Raw genomic sequence first — 15,756 nt, forward strand, 5'->3', positions numbered from 1 at the left:
TTGTAATGTGCAAGCTTCAGGTGTATAGAATTGTTTCTGTAATATGGAAGCTTCTATCTTATTCTTGCCTTCTCAGTAAGAGACTTGTTATGCTACATTGCTTTCCTCCAGCTAAGTCTATAATATGGATGTTTCTGTATGTTTCTGTTATAAGAAATAGAAGCCTGTTAATGGCAGAAAAGACCTCTGATGCAGACATTTGTTCTGTAGCTCCGTGCATGGCACAATCCCCCTCCCTCTTGGAGTGTGATTTACTAAGAGCAGCTGAAAGTAAACGGTCTGAGGCCCCACGGCCGAGTTGTGAGATAAGCACATTCCTGTGCCTGAGCTGAGCTAATTATGTGCGCCAAATATGGGTCTTCCTCTCCTCCGAGCCAACTTGTAGATTTCCATGTGCTGACTTCATGTGTTCACTGAAAGTATATCTGTCTGGTTTTGACTGTAAGTCGTCAGTCTTCTCCGCGCACCTCGAGGGGTGAGGATGTGAGAGGCTCCTCTGGCCAGAGTTCCTTTGTATAATAAATGATTGACCCTTCTTCACTGCCAACTGACTGATCATTGATAATTGGTAATTGGGAATGGACTATTGGTAAGTGTGGTCCTATGGTAAAATAATTATAATACAACACTAGTACAGGTGGTACTAGTGAGGTCCTAGTTCCCTGCGTGGTATTCCTAAAGGTGGTTAGGGTTGCGTAGGTGGTACGTTCTGATACCAGTAGTTACTGGTTGTGTGCTACATGTTCTATTTTTAGTGCTACAGTGATTGTGTGCTATGTTCTCAAATATTATTCCTACAAAGTGCTAATTCCTGACAGTGGTCCATGTGGCCCTGTCCCCTGTATATATAATCCCTTGTAAATTCTGCCCGTGCCTGTTGGCACATTGTAAAGTGTGTGTTTTTATCTAATGTGTTGTGTATAATACAAAGGTTATTTTTATATAATACCTTGTGTGGAGTTTCCTTTGTGGTGGGCCTTGGGTGTTGTTGCTGGGTGCGTGCGCAAACGCTTTACACATCGCCTCAGGGATAAGCCTGTCTGCTCGTGCCAAGCTACCAAGGGGGTGAGCAGGGGTTATCTTTGGCGTGTAACTCCCCAGCCCTGACTAGAGTGGTGGTTTCTGCCTGGCTTTGGCGCAAGCCTCAGCCAACCAGAAATCCCATTTCTAACAGTGGGTTTTTCTGAAAATTAAATATGTTTTATATATGTATATCTCAAGGTCGATGGAAGAATAAATGGGTATATAAGTGTCTAAATGGATGATTTGTTTTTGAAAAATTGATTGTTTAACTGACTGATTAAGTGTATCATAGTGAATACATGTTTTAGTGAGTAATGTTTAAATATGTATATATCTGTATCAGTCTCTCACTTTGTGTATAAGTGGCTGCATGGGTTGGTGAGTAGCTACATGGGTGTCTATATAGGTTATTAGTTGGTTTTTTGAGTATCAGTCTGAGTGTCTGCATCGTTCGGTGGGGGGTATTACGTAGTGCACAGGTGCATGAATGAGTGACTCACTGTTTGTATGTGTTGAACAGACCATGTGTGCAGGACTGCATGGGTGGATGAGTGTGTGTATGGGTGTGTTAGTGAGTGAATGACTGTCTCAATAGTGTCTCCATGAGTAACTACATATGTTTTAAACTAGTATATGTGACTATTGGTGTATATATGTGAGTATATGCAAGGGTGAGAGATTGGAAGAGTTCCTGTATGAATAAGTATGTGTTTCTATAAGTGATTGTTTAAAAGACTAAGTATGTGTAAGTTTCCGTAGAAGTAAGTATGGTGGTGTGTGTATAACTGTATATGCAAGTAAATGTATGTTTGATTCTTTATTAGTACGAGTAACTATGTGTGTGAGTAACTCTATGGATGAGTGGCATTGTGTAACAGGATGTATAGGTGTATGAGTAAATATGATGAGTGAGTACATGTATGAGTGACTGTATTGGACTGTTGGTGAATGAGTGGATGTGTATGTGGATCTTAGAATTACTGAAGAGGTTGTTGTAACTGGTATTGGTATGTCCATTGTTTTGAAAATTTTAGTCTCTATTTTTGAATGTGTGTGTCAAAGGTTATATTAGGGTGAGAGGAGGTCTGCCACTCTATCACAAGGATGATGTCATCAGTGATGTCATCAGTGATGTCATTTGAGATGTCATCAGTGATGTCATGAGTGATGTCACTGACCAGGTCATGAGTGATGTAATATGTGACGTCATCAGCAGTGCATTGCGGGCGCGCGAGTTATAGTTAGCTGAACTAACTATAACGGGGCAATTTCATTGGTTTTTTACGAGTAAAATGTCCAGCTAACTATAACATGTGTGAAACCTATGGTTTTTTCACTGAATTTCTAAGGTTTTTTAAATGCTAATTCCTAACTATAACGTGTGTGAAACCTATGGTTTTTTCAGTGAATTTGCAAGGTTTTTTAAATGCTAATTCCTAACTATAACGTGTGTGAAACCCATGGTTTTTTCAGTGAATATATGTATGTGTATATATATATATATATATATATATATATCTTACGAAATCATTTGCCAACAAGTCAGGTAAGGAAGGAGCCACTCCAGTTCTGAATGCTTAAATTGAGGTTTATTTGGCTAAAGAAACAAGACGCGTTTCGATCTCTCACGGGGTCTTGTCCACATGACCTTCATTGCACAGCTGTGATCTTATAAACGTTTGCGATAGACATACAAAAAAGTGCTATTTACATATAAAGTGCATACATTAAATGTTGCTCATTTTCATTAAAAGAACAAAGATATATGTGTATATATATGTGTATATATATATGTGTGTGTATATATATGTATGTATCAGCTACAAACGGAGTTCTATTAGCGCGCTCAGATCGTCAAAAATCACTAGGAGTCCAATCGAGTTTGACAACAAATTGGGGGTTTATTCATGTCATAAACCCGCCGTGACGCGTTTCGCCATCAGATGGGCTAGTTCACACAGCGTTGTTACAAGTTTTCAGGCAATACACGCACTTCCTGGTACGTTCACAAACATAGTGGAAGGACTACATGCTTCGGTCAATGCTAAGTGTCGGTTATAGCGGACGCCATGTTACCATGGTTGAGTATTGGTGGTATTTTAATACCAAGGCATACCCATCGATTTATTTCTATCTCATGTTGAGGATTCTGTCTGATCATCAAGGACATTGGCATAATTTGCATTGGCATAATTCATAAACATTTTACTGACCGCCCGCCTCAACATGTTACCGTGTTTGAGTATTGGTGGTATTTTATTCATACCTGAGCATACCCATCAATTGATTTCTGTTTCTTGGTGAGGATTCTGTCTGATCATCAAGTACATTGGATTAATATATAGACAGTTGATGACCGCCCGCCCCAAACTGATTTTTCTTGCCTTGCGAATAATCGTGTTTTGTTTTCGTGTTAGCAAGGTATTGTGGGACTTATGGTTTGCAGCCTGCGTAGTCATTGGAACTTGGAATTGCATGCACTTGGACTGATCGTGTGCTCTCTTGATCTCTGGTTTCAAGAACACTCCTGATGTGGAAACACTAATTGCTATGTGTAAAACCCAACAGTGGGAATTTGAAACCCGATTGCGACGTCTGCACGTCATGTTACGTGTGGCCCTCTTGCGCGGTGGCAATGAGAATAGGCAATCCTGCCCAGATTTAAAGTTTGATTTACTCTTGTGAGTGGGGAAATTAATACGTAAAGGCAGGAAATGCCTGATGGCGACTACTGTAGGTGCCTGATGGCTGCTACTAATGTTTGTGAGTTCACGAAGTGGCACTGCGAAGTCCGTGTCACTAAGGAGTTGCACAGCAGTATGCACATCAGTGAACAAGTATTCACGAGTAAACCACGATTGCACCAAGTTCGTCCAGATTTATGCGATTTTATTCCAAAGTTAAATCAGTTTTTTTCAACCATCACGTCAAAGACATAAAGTTTCTATGTTTTATGCTTTTTAATACACTGAGATCGCCAATCCAGGCTTATTCACAGGCAAATTTTGAAACTTCATGATTTCCAGCCGTTTAATTCTACCCAATGCATTTCGGTCCTCACGACCTTCTTCGGGGGTATCTATGGTGTTAAAAAATATTAAAATGAGTTTACCCACTAACAGTTCTTATGCTCATTAATTTTACATTGAACATTTGGCCCATCCACCTCTAAGTGCCCACCAAAAATATAATTTATGTGACTCTTACACGCTGTGTTCACAACCTCTGGTTGCACATTGTTACACTTCCCTCCCCAGTTCTCTCTACGCATCATCCAATATGCCCCTCTGGTGAACAACACGCTTGATACCCTATACAAATCAATACTAAGCTCAACAATACTATTGTATCCAATGTTAAGTGTTATCCCCTACTCCCCAAGAAACCTACTGTTTAAACTCCACCCTTGTAGAAACATTAAATCTCCGTGCATACCTGCTAAAACGTCCTGATTCTAAACACACGTAACACCCTTGTCTTCCTCCTTCATGTTTTCCAATCGAACTACTTCTGACGAGGCGGTTTTTAAACCCAATACTCCCACCTGTGTACCAAGGCTATCACGTGCTTTCTACGTCTCACCTTTCTTCTTAAAGTGCACCCAACCGCTAAATCCCTCAATCAATGAAAACAAACCCGTAATGCCATAAAAATCTCATCCCCTTCATTGAACACAAAAAGAACAGTGAAAATAACTGCATCCCCCCTTCAACCATGCAAAATTGTTATTCAACAGACCTTACTGCTGAAACGTAATACGGATGAGGGATGAAGGAGGAAGACAAGGGTGTTTAGAATCAGGACGTTTTAGCAGGTATGCATGGAGATTTAATGTTTCTACAAGGGTGGAGTTTAAACATACAATAGTATTGTTGCGCTTAGTATTGATTTGTATAGGGTATCAAGCGTGTTGTTCACCAGAGGGGCATATTGGATGATGCGTAGAGAGAACTGGGGAGGGAAGTGTAACAATGTGCAATCAGAGGTTGTGAACACAGCGTGTAAGAATCACATAAATTATATTTTTGGTGGGCACTTAGAGGTGGATGGGCCAAATGTTCAATGTAAAATTAATGAGCATAAGAACTGTTAGTGGGTAAACTCATTTTAATATTTTTTAACACCATAGATACCCCCGAAGAAGGTCGTGAGGACCGAAATGCATTGGGTAGAATTAAACGTCTGGAAATCATGAAGTTTCAAAATTTGCCTGTGAATAAGCCTGGATTGGCGATCTCAGTGTATTAAAAAGCATAAAACATAGAAACTTTATGTCTTTGACGTGATGGTTGAAAAAAACTGATTTAACTTTGGAATAAAATCGCATAAATCTGGACGAACTTGGTGCAATCTTGGTTTACTCGTGAATACTTGTTCACTGATGTGCATACTGCTGTGCAACTCCTTAGTGACACGGACTTCGCAGTGCCACTTCATGAACTCATGAGAATGTTGGCGCTTGTTTGGGACGGAGCGCATTGGAGTTTTGCACGCTAAAAAAGAAAAAATGAGAGATTAAGTTGAAGGATTTCAAATAAAAGAAAAAACGAAGGGTGTGCTTCAGGTTATATCCAATTAACTCATATTAACTTTGTTCCAAACCCTGTCAGAGCACCCCGCTCCAAATTATGATACAAATGAATATCTTTACAGTGATGTCTTCATGTCAGAGACTTTTTTCACCAAATTTGAAGGAGCACTAACTACGGAGGATTTCGCAATGAACTATGACCTTTGTTTATATTTAATTCATACGTATTTTTATTCGTATTACGTTTCAGCAGTAAGGTCTGTTGAATAACAATTTTGCATGGTTGAAGGGGGGATGCGGTTATTTACACTGTTCTTTTTGTGTTCAATGAAGAGGATGAGATTTTTATGGCATTACGGGTTTGTTTTCATTGATTGAGGGATTTAGCGGTTGGGTGCACTTTAAGAAGAAAGGTGAGACGTAGAAAGCACGTGATAGCCTTGGTACACAGGTGGGAGTATTGGGTTTAAAAACCGCCTCGTCAGAAGTAGTTCGATTGGAAAACATGAAGGAGGAAGACAAGGGTGTTACGTGTGTTTAGAATCAGGACGTTTTAGCAGGTATGCACGGAGATTTAATGTTTCTACAAGGGTGGAGTTTAAACAGAAGGTTTCTTGGGGAGTAGGGGATAACACTTAACATTGGATACAATAGTATTGTTGAGCTTAGTATTGATTTGTATAGGGTATCAAGCGTGTTGTTCACCAGAGGGGCATATTGGATGATGCGTAGAGAGAACTGGGGAGGGAGGTGTAACAATGTGCAATCAGAGGTTGTGAACACAGCGTGTAAGAGTCACATAAATTATATTTTTGGTGGGCACTTAGAGGTGGATGGGCCAAATGTTCAATGTAAAATTAGTGAGCATAAGAACTGTTAGTGGGTAAACTCATTTTAATATTTTTTAACACCATAGATACCCCCGAAGAAGGTCGTGAGGACCGAAATGCATTGGGTAGAATTAAACGGCTGGAAATCATGAAGTTTCAAAATTTGCCTGTGAATAAGCCTGGATTGGCGATCTCAGTGTATTAAAAAGCATAAAACATAGAAACTTTATGTCTTTGACGTGATGGTTGAAAAAAACTGATTTAACTTTGGAATAAAATCGCATAAATCTGGACGAACTTGGTGCAATCGTGGTTTACTCGTGAATACTTGTTCACTGATGTGCATACTGCTGTGCAACTCCTTAGTGACACGGACTTCGCAGTGCCACTTCGTGAACTCATGAGAATGTTGGCGCTTGTTTGGGACGGAGCGCATTGGAGTTTTGCACGCTAAAAAAGAAAAAATTAGAGATTAAGTTGAAGGATTTCAAATAAAGGAAAAAACGAAGGGTGTGCTTCAGGTTATATCCAATTAACTCATATTAACTTTGTTCCAAACCCTGTCAGAGCACCCTGCTCCAAAATATGATACAGATGAATATCTTTACAGTGATGTCTTCACGTCAGAGACTTTTTTCACCAAATTTGAAGGAGCACTAACTACGGAGGACTTCGCAATGAACTATGACCTTTGTTTATATTTAATTCATATGTATTTTTGTTCGTATTACGTTTCAGCAGTAAGGTCTGTTGAATAACAATTTTGCATGGTTGAAGGGGGGATGCGGTTATTTACACTGTTCTTTTTGTGTTCAATGAAGGGGATGAGATTTTTATGGCATTACGGGTTTGTTTTCATTGATTGAGGGATTTAGCGGTTGGGTGCACTTTAAGAAGAAAGGTGAGACGTAGAAAGCACGTGATAGCCTTGGTACACAGGTGGGAGTATTGGATTTAAAAACCGCCTCGTCAGAAGTAGTTCGATTGGAAAACATGAAGGAGGAAGACAAGGGTGTTACGTGTGTTTAGAATCAGGACGTTTTAGCAGGTATGCACGGAGATTTAATGTTTCTACAAGGGTGGAGTTTAAACAGAAGGTTTCTTGGGGAGTAGGGGATAACACTTAACATTGGATACAATAGTATTGTTGAGCTTAGTATTGATTTGTATAGGGTATCAAGCGTGTTGTTCACCAGAGGGGCATATTGGATGATGCGTAGAGAGAACTGGGGAGGGAAGTGTAACAATGTGCAATCAGAGGTTGTGAACACAGCGTGTAAGAGTCACATAAATTATATTTTTGGTGGGCACTTAGAGGTGGATGGGCCAAATGTTCAATGTAAAATTAATGAGCATAAGAACTGTTAGTGGGTAAACTCATTTTAATATTTTTTAACACCATAGATACCCCCGAAGAAGGTCGTGAGGACCGAAATGCATTGGGTAGAATTAAACGGCTGGAAATCATGAAGTTTCAAAATTTGCCTGTGAATAAGCCCGGATTGGCGATCTCAGTGTATTAAAAAGCATAAAACATAGAACCTTTATGTCTTTGACGTGATGGTTGAAAAAAACTGATTTAACTTTGGAATAAAATCGCATAAATCTGGACGAACTTGGTGCAATCGTGGTTTACTCGTGAATACTTGTTCACTGATGTGCATACTGCTGTGCAACTCCTTAGTGACACGGACTTCGCAGTGCCACTTCGTGAACTCATGAGAATGTTGGCGCTTGTTTGGGATGGAGCGCATTGGAGTTTTGCACGCTAAAAAAGAAAAAATGAGAGATTAAGTTGAAGGATTTCAAATAAAGGAAAAAACGAAGGGTGTGCTTCAGGTTATATCCAATTAACTCATATTAACTTTGTTCCAAACCCTGTCAGAGCACCCCGCTCCAAAATATGATACAAATGAATATCTTTACAGTGATGTCTTCACGTCAGAGACTTTTTTCACCAAATTTGAAGGAGCACTAACTACGGAGGATTTCGCAATGAACTATGACCTTTGTTTATATTTAATTCATATGTATTTTTGTTCGTATTACGTTTCAGCAGTAAGGTCTGTTGAATAACAATTTTGCATGGTTGAAGGGGGGATGCGGTTATTTACACTGTTCTTTTTGTGTTCAATGAAGGGGATGAGATTTTTATGGCATTACGGGTTTGTTTTCATTGATTGAGGGATTTAGCGGTTGGGTGCACTTTAAGAAGAAAGGTGAGACGTAGAAAGCACGTGATAGCCTTGGTACACAGGTGGGAGTATTGGATTTAAAAACCGCCTCGTCAGAAGTAGTTCGATTGGAAAACATGAAGGAGGAAGACAAGGGTGTTACGTGTGTTTAGAATCAGGACGTTTTAGCAGGTATGCACGGAGATTTAATGTTTCTACAAGGGTGGAGTTTAAACAGAAGGTTTCTTGGGGAGTAGGGGATAACACTTAACATTGGATACAATAGTATTGTTGAGCTTAGTATTGATTTGTATAGGGTATCAAGCGTGTTGTTCACCAGAGGGGCATATTGGATGATGCGTAGAGAGAACTGGGGAGGGAAGTGTAACAATGTGCAATCAGAGGTTGTGAACACAGCGTGTAAGAGTCACATAAATTATATTTTTGGTGGGCACTTAGAGGTGGATGGGCCAAATGTTCAATGTAAAATTAATGAGCATAAGAACTGTTAGTGGGTAAACTCATTTTAATATTTTTTAACACCATAGATACCCCCGAAGAAGGTCGTGAGGACCGAAATGCATTGGGTAGAATTAAACGGCTGGAAATCATGAAGTTTCAAAATTTGCCTGTGAATAAGCCCGGATTGGCGATCTCAGTGTATTAAAAAGCATAAAACATAGAACCTTTATGTCTTTGACGTGATGGTTGAAAAAAACTGATTTAACTTTGGAATAAAATCGCATAAATCTGGACGAACTTGGTGCAATCGTGGTTTACTCGTGAATACTTGTTCACTGATGTGCATACTGCTGTGCAACTCCTTAGTGACACGGACTTCGCAGTGCCACTTCGTGAACTCATGAGAATGTTGGCGCTTGTTTGGGATGGAGCGCATTGGAGTTTTGCACGCTAAAAAAGAAAAAATGAGAGATTAAGTTGAAGGATTTCAAATAAAGGAAAAAACGAAGGGTGTGCTTCAGGTTATATCCAATTAACTCATATTAACTTTGTTCCAAACCCTGTCAGAGCACCCCGCTCCAAAATATGATACAAATGAATATCTTTACAGTGATGTCTTCACGTCAGAGACTTTTTTCACCAAATTTGAAGGAGCACTAACTACGGAGGATTTCGCAATGAACTATGACCTTTGTTTATATTTAATTCATACGTATTTTTGTTCGTATTACGTTTCAGCAGTAAGGTCTGTTGAATAACAATTTTGCATGGTTGAAGGGGGGATGCGGTTATTTACACTGTTCTTTTTGTGTTCAATGAAGGGGATGAGATTTTTATGGCATTACGGGTTTGTTTTCAATGATTGAGGGATTTAGCGGTTGGGTGCACTTTAAGAAGAAAGGTGAGATGTAGAAAGCACGTGATAGCCTTGGTACACAGGTGGGAGTATTGGGTTTAAAAGCCGCCTCGTCAGAAGTAGTTCGATTGGAAAACATGAAGGAGGAAGACAAGGGTGTTACGTGTGTTTAGAATCAGGACATTTTAGCAGGTATGCACGGAGATTTAATGTTTCTACAAGGGTGGAGTTTAAACAGAAGGTTTCTTGGGGAGTAGGGGATAACACTTAACATTGGATACAATAGTATTGTTGAGCTTAGTATTGATTTGTATAGGGTATCAAGCGTGTTGTTCACCAGAGGGGCATATTGGATGATGCGTAGAGAGAACTGGGGAGGGAAGTGTAACAATGTGCAATCAGAGGTTGTGAACACAGCGTGTAAGAGTCACATAAATTATATTTTTGGTGGGCACTTAGAGGTGGATGGGCCAAATGTTCAATGTAAAATTAATGAGCATAAGAACTGTTAGTGGGTAAACTCATTTTAATATTTTTTAACACCATAGATACCCCCGAAGAAGGTCGTGAGGACCGAAATGCATTGGGTAGAATTAAACGGCTGGAAATCATGAAGTTTCAAAATTTGCCTGTGAATAAGCCTGGATTGGCGATCTCAGTGTATTAAAAAGCATAAAACATAGAAACTTTATGTCTTTGACGTGATGGTTGAAAAAAACTGATTTAACTTTGGAATAAAATCGCATAAATCTGGACGAACTTGGTGCAATCGTGGTTTACTCGTGAATACTTGTTCACTGATGTGCATACTGCTGTGCAACTCCTTAGTGACACGGACTTCGCAGTGCCACTTCGTGAACTCATGAGAATGTTGGCGCTTGTTTGGGACGGAGCGCATTGGAGTTTTGCACGCTAAAAAAGAAAAAATGAGAGATTAAGTTGAAGGATTTCAAATAAAGGAAAAAACGAAGGGTGTGCTTCAGGTTATATCCAATTAACTGCTACTAATGTTTGGCATTTGGTGCCTGGAATAAAAAATCTTTGTGCCCTAATAGTGGGAACGTAGTCTATATCATCAATGGAGCAAGAGTGCATCGTGCATGTCATATGGAAGGTACAAAATCGTACTGGCATCAAGAAACCAAACTATCCCCAAACTCCACCCCCCACCCACTCCAACCCCCCAATCAGGTTGCAGAATTACCTACTCTAACAAACAAAAACATCCCCAACTCTGGACCTTGTGAGGGAAATCTCCCATGGGGGGCATGGTGGCAGTAGCAAACACCCCTGCGTAAACAGGGTGGCTGGGAAAACTGCAGTGCGGCCATGAACCCATCCTCGACATCCCAAAGGCAAAATTATCAAAAATGAAAATGACATCATAGTGACCCACTGTTGCATTATAGTGAAATATCACATATTACGACAGTACAATGAACATGCATATAACTCAATGTGGAGCAAAGGCTATATTAGTCATTGTCAATAATGTTTCCAGGCGCTGGCTTCGATGATCCGCTAGCTTCTTTACCCTTCCGCCCTCCAACACGCTTGGCAAACTTAAGCGCGGATTTGGCATCCGTAAAGTAATGTGCAGAACCATCATAAGAAACTTTCAACTTCGCGGGGTAAAGCAAAGAGTACAGGATCTGTGCCTGAAGAAGTATGCGTTTTGCAAGTAGGAACTCGCATCTCGTCGCCTGCACAGCCGGGGTAAAATCCGGATAGAATGACACAGCATTACCCTGATAAGACAACTGACCTTTCTCTCTTGCCAGGCGCAATACAGTGTCCCGGTCTTGATAGTTCAATAGCTTAGCTAGTATCGGCCTAGGCGGTGCCCCCACCGGAGGCCTTTGCCCCAGCGACCAGTGCGCCCTTTCAACCACGAAGACAGGGGACAGCTGAGGATCAAACAGCGTGTGCAGTAGCTCCGTCAGGTAGCTCTCCATCCTATTGATCGCGGTGGTCTCTGGAATCCCGGTTATGCGTAGGACCTCCCACTGCCCATCGCTATGACACCACCACCCTCCTCGCACTCAACCCTGGAAGACTTAGAGAATGCCAACAGGCCTCGACAAACACGACCCACGGCCAGTTCTCCTGCCTCCACTGCCGCCAGACCCTCACCGCCACCCCGCCAATGCCAGCACCGGCGACACCCTAAAATGCATCCTCCTCAACGTACGTTCCGTACACAAACATGCCATGGAAATCTGGAACCTCCGCGACTCTCTCTCGTCCGACATCGCCTTCTTCACAGAGACCTGGACCAGCACATCCTCCGTCCCCGACATCAGCACAGCCATCCCAGACGGATACAAGATCCAGAGGAAAGACCTCCCCAACCACCCAGGAGGGGGCCTTGCCATTGCCCACAAGAGTACCCTCTGCCTCACCACCTCCAGCGAAACCTTCCTCTCCGCCGAACACCTGCACTTCCAGATCCAGACCACCCCCAAAGCCACACTCCAAGGAACCCTTGTCTACAGACCCCCCCGGCCCCCGAACACCCTTTGCCACCACCATCACCGACTTCATCGCACCCCACGCCATCGCCTCAACAAACTACATACTCATTGGAGACCTGAACTTCCACCTCGACAACCCCAGCGACCCCCAACTCCACTATCCTTCGTGACAACTTCGCCAGCATCGGACTTAAACAACTCGTCAACACACCGATCCACAGAGCAGGACACACCCTCGACCACATCTTCGCGGCAGGAAACAGCGTCCAATTCAGCCACACAACACAGCCGCCATGGACCAACCACCACTGTGTACACTTCACCATCAACAAACCCAAGGCATCCAAACCAGCCCCATGCCCACCACGAAGGAACTGGAGCAAGGTTACCGACGAGCAACTTAACTCCACCCTCACCCGAGACAACCATGCCTGGGCACCCGACACAAACGATGTAGCCAGAGAACTCCACACCTAGATCTCCAACTGCGCAGACGAACTCGCCCCGCTACGCAACCCCGACAGACAACACCCCAGGAAAGCCGCCTGGTTCACCACCGCTCTCCAAGAAGCCAGACGGACCTACAGACGCCTGGAGAAGAACTGGAGAAACACCGAGACAACCGAAAACCATACCACCTACAAGGATGCCATGACGGACTACCACAACCAGATCAGAGCCACCAAGAGGAATTTCATCCACAACAAAATCCTGGCCAACTCCACCAACTCCAAGGAACTTTTCAGTGTCATTCAAGAATTCACCAACCCATGCAGCGAAGCCACAGACATCACCCTATCCCAAGACCTCTGCGACAAGCTTGGAACCTATTTCCACCTCAAGATCAAAAACCTCTACGACAACTTCATCGACCATCCACCAGGTGCCACAGAGGGCCCCCGCCCCCCAGAAACACCAGCCATCCCACCATCTCCAACTGGACTCCGATCACGGCTGAAGACACTGCCTCGACCATGAAAAGCATCCACTCGGGGGCCCCCACCGACCCTACACCCTCACATCTACCACAGAGCCGCAGCCGCCATCGCACCCAAACTACAACGCACCATCAACACCACCTTCAAAACAGGCACCTTCCCAGATGACTGGAAGGGCGCAGAAGTCAGACCTCTGCTCAAGAAGCCCACAGCTGACCCCACCAACCTCAAGAACTATCGGGCCATCTCGCTCCTCCCCTTCGAAGCCAAAGTTGCAGAGAAAGCAGGCAACAGGAAACTGACACGATTCATTGAATTGAATGCCGCCCTCGACCCGTCCCAATCCGGATTCCGAAGCAACCACAACACAGAGACCGCCCTACTCGCCGCGACAGACAACATCCGCACCCTCCTGGACCAAGGCCACTCCGCAGCCCTCATCCTACTTGACCTATCAGCAGCCTTTGACACCGTCTCCCATCGCACACTATTCGCCAGACTACACAACACAGGCATACAAGGAGCAGCCCTGGACTGGATCGGATCATTCCTCACCGGAAGAAGCCAAAGGATCAGACTCCCACCCTTCCTCTCTGACCTCATGAAAATCACCTGCGGAGTCCCACAGGGTTCATCCCTGAGCCCCACCCTCCTCAACATCTACATGGCCCCCCTTGCAGCCATCATCCGACAACACAGCCTTAACATCGTATCCTACGCCGACGACACCCAGCTCATCCTCTCTCTCACCAAAGACCCCACCACTTCCAGAAAGGAATGCAAGATGTCGCAGTCTGGATGACCAACAGCTGCCTGAAGCTCAACACCGAGAAGACAGAAGCCCTCGTCCTCGGTACCACCCCTTGTGCATGGGACAGCACCTGGTGGCCGACCACCCTCAGAGGCCCACCTACCCCATCAGACCAAGCCAAGAACCTCGGCATCGTACTCGACTCATCACTCACCAGAACTGACAGGTCAATGCCGTCACATCCAGCTGCTTCAACAGCCTCCGCATCCTCCGCAAGACTTTCAAGTGGATCCCACCTGAGTCAAGGAAGACAGTCACCCATGCACTCATCACCAGCAGACTGGACTATGGAAATGCACTCTATGCTGGCATCAACAAGTCCCTACTCTGCAAACTCCAGACAATACAGAACACTGCCGCCAGATTCGTCCTCGGCATCCCCGACACAAACACATCAGCCAACACCTACGAAGTCTCCACTGGCTTCCCGTGGAGAAAAGAGTCACTTTCAAAATCCTCACTCATGCCTACAAATGCCTACACAACAACTGACCCAAACATCTCAACGGCAGAATCAACGTCCACGTACCCAAAAGAAACCTCCAATCTTCCAACCTCGCACTGGCCGAAACCCTGCGCATTCACAGAGCCAGAGCAGGCGGAAGATCCTTCTCTCACATTGCAGCCAAAACCTGGAACGAGCTACCGGCAGACATCAGGCGCGCCCCCTCCCTGAAGCCCTTCAGGAAGACCCTCAAGACCTAGCTCTTTGGCTAAACAGATCTGTGGGCACCCCACCCCCCTCAGCGCCTTGAGACCCTCACGGATGAGTAGCGCGCTTACAATTCCCTGATTGATTGATTGAATAAGCCAGTCCATTTGAGTAATCAGCAGATCTATTCAACCAGGGTGACCGCCTCCTCCCCATTTCCCATGGGGGCATGATAACAGATCTTTTATGACATCATGATGTGCCATCGGGTGGCCTTAATGTTGTTTGGTTGGTTTACCTGTGTCTCAACATGTTGCTTTTATAGAATGATTTGCTGCCATCTGGTCCTTATCTGATGTAGTGTGTGTGGGTTGGTAACACATTGCTAGCTATGTAAGGGCACTGGTGTGGGTAATGTTTGGAAACATGATTTAAGTACTTCAGGGGTGTCCTGTTGAGTGGCCATGTTTGTGTAGAGCTACACCTGCACGAGGAGCGCAAGACTAACATCGCAATTTATGAATTTACTATTTCTTGAAATGAAAAGATAGTTGTCAAGTCCTTGTAAATTACATTTCCAACATGAGTCATGTCTTAGGGCAGGGAGCGTTGTTGGCGTCTCCCCCTTCTATAAATATCTATGTTTGCTTTACAATTACTAACAAAGCACCTGCCCTGGTTCTCTTTCACATTCCTTTTTTTTTAGACTGATGCTGACACCTGCCACAGCCACTGTTCATAATTTATTATGTGCAGTTTTATATAGCACAAACTTGACCCAAAGGTATCAGAGAACTTTACATGAGCACCAGTTGCATTACAGATGGATACACTCATTTTTAGGCAGTGAGACTAAGTGATTTGCCAAAAATCATAGGATGTTTGAGCCTCCTGCGAGACTCGAACCTGGTTCCCAGCTTCAAAGTCAGCCCCTCTAGCCATTAAGCCACATCCTCTTCCCTAACACCCAGGGCATGGGGGCAGCTGTCTCCAGGTCCCCCTTCA

Source organism: Triturus cristatus, unplaced genomic scaffold, assembly GCF_964204655.1.
Source record: "Triturus cristatus unplaced genomic scaffold, aTriCri1.1 SCAFFOLD_118, whole genome shotgun sequence".
NCBI classification, from domain to species: domain Eukaryota; kingdom Metazoa; phylum Chordata; class Amphibia; order Caudata; family Salamandridae; genus Triturus; species Triturus cristatus.